Source organism: Petaurus breviceps, unplaced genomic scaffold, assembly GCF_028583685.1.
Source record: "Petaurus breviceps papuanus isolate PSGF00001 unplaced genomic scaffold, PetGlider_PUasm1.0 90769, whole genome shotgun sequence".
NCBI classification, from domain to species: Eukaryota; Metazoa; Chordata; class Mammalia; order Diprotodontia; family Petauridae; genus Petaurus; species Petaurus breviceps.
Genome location: NW_027187341.1, coordinates 8,833,365 through 8,842,861, shown reverse-complemented (window position 1 = coordinate 8,842,861; position 9,497 = coordinate 8,833,365).

Here is a 9,497-nt window from a genome sequence, read left to right as displayed (position 1 = left end):
TTCTTCTTCTTCTTCTTCTTCTTCTTCTTCTTCTTCTTCTTCTTCTTTCTCCCTCCTTTTACTACAAAGAAAACCTTGGACTAGAGCTGTAATTATTGCTCAGTAATATGACTTAGGAATGGAATTGCAGCATTGGGGATCCTAGCTCCCCTGTTAAGGAAACAGGCAAATTGAAAGCAATGAACTCAGGACAAACAATGAAATCAGGAATAGGCCTGGATTTTGAGAACATCAACAGGTCCTGTGATCACAGCCTACCAGGAAGCAGTTACCCACTTTGTTTTCCAGGCTGAGGAAATTGTATTTATTTCCCCAGAGGAGCTAATGAAGGTTTTCAAATCGTGGAAAAAACAATCATACTTAGGGATTAGGACAATTATTTTGGCATCTTTGTTAATAGTGAATTGAATAGGGCAGGGTACCAAAATAGAGTCTTTTAGGAGATTTGAACAATTAAAAATAAGTGATATGGTATTTTGTTTTTATGTTAATGAATCAATTAGACATGAGATCAGAATGCAAGGGTTATAGGTGTAGTTATAAAAGAATGAGAATTTCCATGAAGTGAACCGAAAAACTGATAAGCCAAATGATCCTATCAATAATATTTCAAAGAGGGGGAAGAGCCAACACTGCAGCATAGAAGCAGGAAATCTCAGTATGCTCCCTCTATAACTACCTCAAATACCTATAAAAATGACTCTAAACAAACTTTAGGTCTACAGAACCCACAAAGTGAGAGAGAGAAACAAACCTTCAACTGAAGTTAGACTGGCAGACTGGCAGGAAGGGTTCATCACAGTGCAATGGGAGCCCAGCTGGGCCCAGCCATGTGTTACCCGGTTATTGTCTCTGGGAGGCCTGACCAGCCGCTGATAGAGGAACATTAGGAGAGTGGATCACCAGCAGCTGTGGCAGTTTCCAGTATTATCAATCCATAGATGCCAAGGACAAAGTAAGAGGTCACTGGACTTTGGGAACAAGTAGTCCAGGAGACTGGTCTAGTCTCTGCCCCCCAGAGGGAGAAGTGGCTGAGGTGTGGCTTCTGCCACTGTGTGGCTGCTTCAGAGCTCCTTGCCTCCATATTGTAGGGGTACCAAGCAACCATTCTGAGAGGTAATCGCTCTTTCTTTAACCTGCTTGGATCTGGATTACTGTCTAGGGTGGAGTGACCAGGTGCCAGAGCTAGTGGAAGCTTCAGAGAGGGCAGCCAACCAATAGCTCTGGCAGCTGTGAAAACCCCCAAGATTTAGGACAAAACTCTCCTCTGTGGAAGCAGAGATCGACTGTGATAAAAAGCTCAAAAGTCAAGTAATTGAGTGGCAACATGAGCAAACAAAGGAGCAAAGCAAGCAGAGAAATCCAACTTTAGATTCCTATTTGGGAAACAAAAACGATCAAAGCATGGAATAGGAGGAAGAAAATGGAGTCAGAACTCCTGCACTTTTTCTCCATTGATTGTGATGATAATATGGTTTCTGTTGGTTTTACTATTGATGCTAATAGTAAATATCATTTGATAGTCTTCCTAATATTGAACAAGTCCAGCATTCCCAGTATAATCCTACTTGATCATAGTGTATGATCCTTATGAAATAATGCTGTAATCTTCTTGCTCTATTTTATTTTAAAATTTTGCAACACTATTCATTAGGAAAATTGGTCTATAAGATTTTTAAAATATATTTTTTTCTATTTTGGATCTTTCTGTTTTGGGTATCAGTATCATAATCATGTCATAAAAGGAGCTTGGTAGGACTCCACCTATTTTTCCAAGTAGTTTATAAAGTATCGGGATTAATTGTTCATTAACCATTTAGTAGAATTTGCTTGTGAATACATCTGGTCCTGGGACCTTTTTCTTAGGAAGTTCATTGATATGTTGTTCAATTTCTTTTTCTAAGATTGGATAATTTAAGTATTTTATTTCTTTTTTTCTTCTAGGTAATGTATATTTTTGTAGATATTCATCCATTTCATTTAGACTGTCAAAGTTATTGGCTTATAATTGGGAAAAATTGCTCCTAACACTTGTCTTAATTTCTTCTTCATTGATGGTGAATTAACCCTTTTCATTTTTGATGCTTAGTAATTTGGCTTTCTTCTTTTCTTTTTAAAGACAAATTAATGAATGTTTTATCTATTTATTGATTTTTTTTCACAAAACCAGCTTCTAGTTTTATTTATTAGTTCAAAGTTTTATTTGTTTTCCTTTCAGTTTTATTAATCTCTCCTTTGATTTTCAGGACATCCAATTTGGTGTTTAAAATTGGTGATTTCAAATTTGTTCTTTTTCCTAGTTTTTTAGTTAAATGATCAATTCATTGATTTGTTTTTCTATATTTTATTGATTTGAGCAACTAGAGATATAAATTTTCTCCTGTGTACTGTTTTGATTGCACCTCATAAATTTTGACTTGCCTCACTGTTGCCATTTTTGTTAATAAAATTATTTCTAAAATTTGTTCTTTGATTCAATTGTTTAGAATATTTAATTTCTAATTAAATTTTAATTTCTTTTTCCATTGTGCATTACTGACTGTAATTGTTGTTGCATTATGACTTGAAAAGTGTGTGTTTACTATTTCTACTTTTCTGCATTTGGTTATGAGGCTTTTATGTTATAATTCATGGACAATTTTTGTGTAGATGTCATCTACTACTGAAGAAAAAGTATCTTACTTTGTACTCCCATTGAATTTTCTCCAGAAATTTATCATATCTAATTTTTCCCTTAACTTCTTTCTTATTGGTTAGATTTATCTGGTTCTGAGAGGGGAAATTTCAGGTCCCCCACTAGTATAGTTTTATTATCTATCTCCTCCTGTATCTCATTGAACTCCTTCAAAAATTTAGATGCTACACCAATTGGTTCACATGTGTTTAGTATTGATATGACTTCATTGTCTATGTACATTTCAGCAAGATATAATTTCCTTGTTAAAATCTTTTTAATTAAATCCGTTTTGGCTTTTTTGTCTGAGGTCATAATTACTAGCCTTGCTTTCTATGCTTCAGCTGAAGCATAATAAACTCTGCTCCATCCCCTTACATTTACCTTGTTTGTATCTCTCTGTTTCAAATATTTTTTCTGGTAAACAATTTATTGTAGTGTTCTGGGTTTTAATCCATTCTGCTCTTTGCCTGCATTTTAGGGTGAGTTCATCTCATTCACATTTGCAATTATGATAACTAGCTGTATTTCCCTCCATGCTTGTTTCTCCCCTTCTTTTACCTCCCAGTATACCATATTCAAAGCTCTCTAGTTCTTCAATGTGGAAAATACCAAATACTGTGTAATCCTGAGTGTATCTCCACAATATTTGAACTGTGTCTTTTTGGCTACTTGCAATAATTTCTCCTTGATCTGTGAGCACTGAGATTTGGCTATGATTTTCCTTGAAGTTTTCATTTTGGGATTCCTTCCAGGTGGTGGTGGTGGTGGTGATAGGTGAATTCTTTCAATTTCTATTTTTCCCTCTGGTTTTAATGTATCATGGCAGTTTCCTTTGATAATTTCTTGAAAGATATTGCCAAGGTTTTATGTTTGTTTTTGTTTTTATCATGGCTTTCAGGTAGTCCAGGAATTCTTAGATTATCTTTCCTGGATTTGTTTTCTAGGTCAGTTGTTTTTCAAATGAGAAATATAACATTTTCTTTGATTATTGTTTTTTATATTGTTTTATTATATCTCAATATCTCATAGAGTCATCATTTTCCACTCGTTCAATTCAAATTTTTAAGGAATTATTTTCTTTAGTGAGCTTTTGTACTCCCTTTTCCATTTGGACAATTCTATTTTTTAGGGAGTTATTTGCTTTGGTTACATTTTTGTATGTATTTTCCTATCCTATTAACTCTTTTTTTTCCCTTATTTTCTTGCATTACTCTCATTTATTTCCCCTTTTTTTCTTCTACTTCTCTAATTTGCTTTTTAAAGTCCTTTTCAAGGTCTTCCAAGGATTCTTTTTGGCCCTAAGAACAAATTCATTTTTGTTTGATGCTTCATATGTAGCCATTTTCACACTGTTGTCCTCTTCTAAGTTTATGCCTCGATCCTTCCTCTTGTAACTTTGTATGATCTAGCTCTTTTTTCTCTTGTTTGTTTTGTTGCACATTTTTCCCATTCTTTTTTTTTGATGACTTGCTTCAATTTCTGATCTGATAAATGAGCTAGAGAATGAAATATTAAACTGTTTCAGTAATATTGCCAAGAAAACCCTCAATAGGGTCATGAAGAATCAGACAGGAATGAACAATAAACATTTTTACAATGAGATGTTTATTTATAACAATGATTGTTGGATTTCCAGGAGCCAAGATGGTGGAGTAGTAAATTGCTACAATTCTCCCATATCTACCTCCAAAGAACCATGAAATTGGGCCCCCAAATAAATTCTGGAACAACAGAATCAGTAAAAAGATGTGGAAAAATAATCTTTTATTCCAAGAAATGTGGAAGATGGACAAGAAAGGTCTCACTCAGGTGAAAGGGGAGCACAGTTCAGGACAGGAAGCATCCCAACAAACCAAGCACCAGCACTAGAACCCTAAATCTGCACCATCTAAGCTGTCAGAACCCTATGACCTCCAGGACACCAGCCAATCCCCAACACTACCCCCTCAGCATAGCAACAGACAGGAGGGTCCCTTATGGGCTTTAGGCAACATCAGTGCAGCACCAGGTAAATAGGCAGTGCCCACAGCCACTGGCACAAGAAAGCTATAACACTGCCCCTTCCTCCCTGGGGAGCAGAGCTCAAATACAAAAGAAAGGGAAAAAGCCAAAAAAGGTGAGCAAACAACAAAAAGGATTTGACCACAGAAAGTTATTATGGTGACAGGGAAGAGCAAAGAACAAACTCAGAAGACAACAATGCTAAAGCACTCCTAGAAAACCCCTACACCTCTCCCCCAAATGAGAAGTGGTCACAGGACCAGAAAGAACTCAAGAAAGAGCTCAAAAAGGAGTTTTAAAATTTTATGAAAGATAGAAGAAAAACTGGGAAATAAAATGAGAGTGATGCAAGAGAATTACAAAAAAGACTCGATAGCTTAGGAAAACAACTGATGAGGAGGGAAAGGAGAGAGAGGATAAATAGGAGGAAGAGTAGGATACAAGGAAATACACAGATAGTAATCATAATGGTGAATGGGATCAATTCTTCCGTAAAACAGAAATGGAGGGCAGAGTGAATCAAGATACAGAATCCTATAATATGTTGTTTACAAGAAATGCCCCTAAAGCAGAGAAACACATACTGAGTAAAAGTAAGGGCTGGAGCAGAACCTATTATGCTTCAGGTGAAGGAAAAACAACAACAACAAGAAATAGCAATCTAATCTCAAAGTAAAACCAAAAGCATATCGAATTAAAAGAGATAAGATGCTAAAAGATACCATAGACAATCAAGCAATATCAATACTACACATTTATGTGCCAAGTGGTATAGCATCTACATTCTTGAAGGAGAAGTTAAGTGAGTTACAGGAAGATACAGACAGTAAAACCATACTAGTGGGGGACCTCAACTGTGTGCTGTCAGCACTCAATAATTCCAACTAAAAATAAACAAGAAAGAAACTAAGGAAGAAAACAGAATATTAGGAAAGTCAGCTATGACAGACCTTTGGAGAAAACTGAATGGGAACAGAAGGAATGTACCTTTTACTTAGCAGCACATGACACCTACACAAAAATTATCCATAAACCCTTCAAAATTAAATGTAGAAAGGCAGAAATATTAAATGTATTCTTCTTCAGATCATGATTCAATAAAAATTACTTTCAACAAAGGTCAATAGAAAAATTAAAAATTAATTGGAAACTAATCTAATCATAAAGAACAGGTGAAAGATTATGGAAACAATAAATAATTTCATTAAAGAGAATGACAACAACGAGGAACATACCAAAATTTATAGGATTAGACATAAGTACCCGAAGCAGTACTTAGGGTAAATATTATTTCTCTAAATTCTAACATCAGCAAACTGGAAAAAGAATAGATCACTAAATTAGGCATGCAAAAAAATGAAAAAAAGACAAATTAAAAATCCCCAACTGAGCACCAAATCAGAAATCCTGAAAATCAAATATAAGATTAATAAGATTGAAAATAAAGAGACTATTGAGCTAATAAATACATGTAGGAAGTGGTTTTGTGGGGAACAAAGACAATACCAAGATAGATAGGCCATTGGTTAATTTGATTTAAAAAAAAAGAAAACCAAATATTCAGTACCAAAAATGAAAAGAGTGAAATCACCACTAATGAAAAGGAAATTAAGGCAATTATTAGTATATATTTTGCCAAATTATTTGCCAACAAATGTGACAATCTGAACAAATTCCGTGAATATTTACAAAAATATAAAATGCCTTAATTAACCGATCAGGAAATAGAATGCCTAAATAAACCCATCTTAGGAAAGGAAATTAAACAAACCATTAATGAACTCCCTAGGCAAAAATTATCAGGGACATATGGGTTCACAAGTGAATTTTACCAAACATTTAAAGAACAATTAATTTTATAACACAAATATGATGCTGATACTTAAACAGGAAGAGCTAAAATAAAGACAAAATTAAGGACCAATTTTCTTAATTAATACTGATTCAAAAAAATTAACAAAATACTAGTAAGGCAATTATGGCAATACATCACAAGGATTATACATTATGATCAAATGTGTTTTATACCAGAAATTCAGGGTTGGTTCAATTTTAAGAAGACTATCAACATAATCATTCACATAAGTAATGAAACCAGTGGAAATCATATATTTATCTCAATAAATGCAGAAAAAAAGTTTTTGACAAAATACAACATCCTTTCCTATTAAAAACACTAGGAAGGAAAGGAATAAAAAGAGCATGCCTTAAAATGATAAGCATTATCTATCTAAAAACATCAGGAATAATTATCTATAATGGGATAAGCTAGAAGACTTCCCAATAAAATCAAGGATGAAGCAAAGATACCCATTATCACCATTATTATTTAATATAGTACTATAAATGTTAGCTTCAGCAATAAGAGAAGAAAAATAAATTGAAATAATTAGAATAAGCGATGAATAAATAAAACTATAATTCATTTCAGGTCATATGATGGTATACTTAGAGAATCAACTAAAAAACTACTTGAAATAATTAGCAACTTGAGCACAGTAGTAGGGTATAAGATTAACCCCTATAAACAATCAACATTTCTTTATATGACCAACAGAGCTCAGCAGCAGGAGACAGAAAGAAGAATTCCATCTAAAATAACTATATCCAATATAAAATACATGGGGGTCTACCTGCCAAGAGAAACCTTGGAACTATATGAACACCATGGCAAAATACTTTTCACACAAATACAGTCAGATCTAAAATAATGGAAAAATATCAATTTCTCATGGGTAGGCCAAGCTAATATAATAAAATGGCAATTCTACCTAAACTAATTTACTTCTTCAGTGCTATACCAATTGAACTCCCCCAAAATTATTTGATATAGTGCTAGAAAAATAACAAAATTCATCTGGAAGAACAAAAATTCAAGAATAGCAAGATAATTATTGAAAATAAAAAGGAAGGTGGCCTAGCAATGCCAAATCTCAAACTATATTCTAATGCAGTAATAATTAAAACCATCTGGTACTGGCTAGGAAATAGAGTGTTGAATCAATAGAATTGGTTAGGTACAAAAGACAGAGTAGCAATTGTCTACAGTAATTTATCATTTGATAAACCCAAAGACCCCAGCTTTCTTTGTAAGAACTCACCTTTTGACAAAAACTGCTGGAAAAACTGGAAAACAATAGGAAGCAAACTACACCCCCCGTGGCCCCACATATATGTGTGTGTATGTATGTATATATATATATATATATATATATGATTATATTAAATTATAAGTCTTACTACAAAGAGAGACAATGCAACCAAGATTAGAAGGAAAGAAGAAAGGTTGAAAATAATCTTTACAGCAAATATTTCTGATAAAGGCTTAATTTCTCAAATATATAGATTTGAGTCAAATTTATAAGAATAGAAGTCATTTCCTAATTGATAAATGGTGAAATGATATAAATAGGCTGTTTTCAGATGAAGAAATCAAAGTTATCTATAAGCATATGAAGAAGTGCTCTTAATCACTTTTGATTAGAGAAATGCAAATTATAACTCTGAAATGCCACTTTACACCAATCAAATTGGCTAATATTGCAAAAAGTGAAAATCATATACATTGGAGATGAAATGGGAAAACTGGGACACTAATGTACTGTTGGTAAAGTTGTCAACTGATCCAAACACTCTGGAGAGCAATTTGGAATTATGCCCAAAGGACAATCAATCTGTGAATCAATCAAACCCTTTGACCCAGCAATACCACTAATAGGTCTGTATCCCAAAATGACCATTAAAAAGGGAAAAGTACCTACATATGAAAAAAAAAAATTATAGCAGCCCTTTTCATTGTGGAAAAATATTGAAAATTGAGGGGAGGTCCATCAATTGGGAAATGGCTTAACAAGCTATGGTATATGAGTGGAATAGAACATTTCTGTGTAATAAGGAATGATGAATAGTCAGATTTCAGATAAACCTGGAAAGACTTGTACAAATTGATGTAAAGTGAAGTGAGTAGAACCAAGAAAATGTTGTGTATGATATCACCAGCATTATTTGGTGACCAATTATGAAAGACTCAGCTTTTCTTAGCAACACATTGATCCAAGGCAAGCTCAAAGGACTGACTTACTAAGGAATATGCTATCCACATCCAGACAAAGAACTAATTGCCTCTGAATGCAGATCAAAACATATTTTTTTAAACTTACTTTATTCTTTTTTGTGTTTTTTCATCTGTTTGTTCTTTCACAACTGTGACTAATATGGAAATATGCTTTACATCATAGCATGTGTATAACCTCCATCAAATGGCCTCCCATTTTTGGAAGAGGGAAGTGGAGGCAGGAAGGGAAAATTTTTGCAACTTAAAGACTTGTGAAAATGAATGCTGAAAATTCTATTGTTGTCTTTCCACTTAATAGAAAGACCATCTCAACTCTTTCCAAGACAGCATTATTTAATAATACCCTTTCATTTTCTAGTGTAAAACTGGCCATTTATCCTATTTCCTTAAACAGTAGCATTGATTTTATACTAATTTCCCACAGTGGCCACTTAGAAAGACTACAAAATCTTTTATTTCTTTTCATCTGGTTAGCATGGGAGTGTATCTCCAGTTCCCTTCGTCTCTATTCTATGTCTCCCAACTTGAACAACCTTCCACTGATTATCTCTCCCACAAAAATGACTGACATGTATAGACAGTCAGAGGATTTTGTCCAAGGAATATAGTTTATTTTTTCCCCTTTTCCTGAATCTCGTCTTAATTCTTTTTCAGGCCTTTCCAAGCTTACATCCCCTTTCTTTTTTCCCTTTCTTGTGTGTGTGTGTGTGTGTGTGTGTGTGTGTGTGTGTGTGTGTGTGTGTG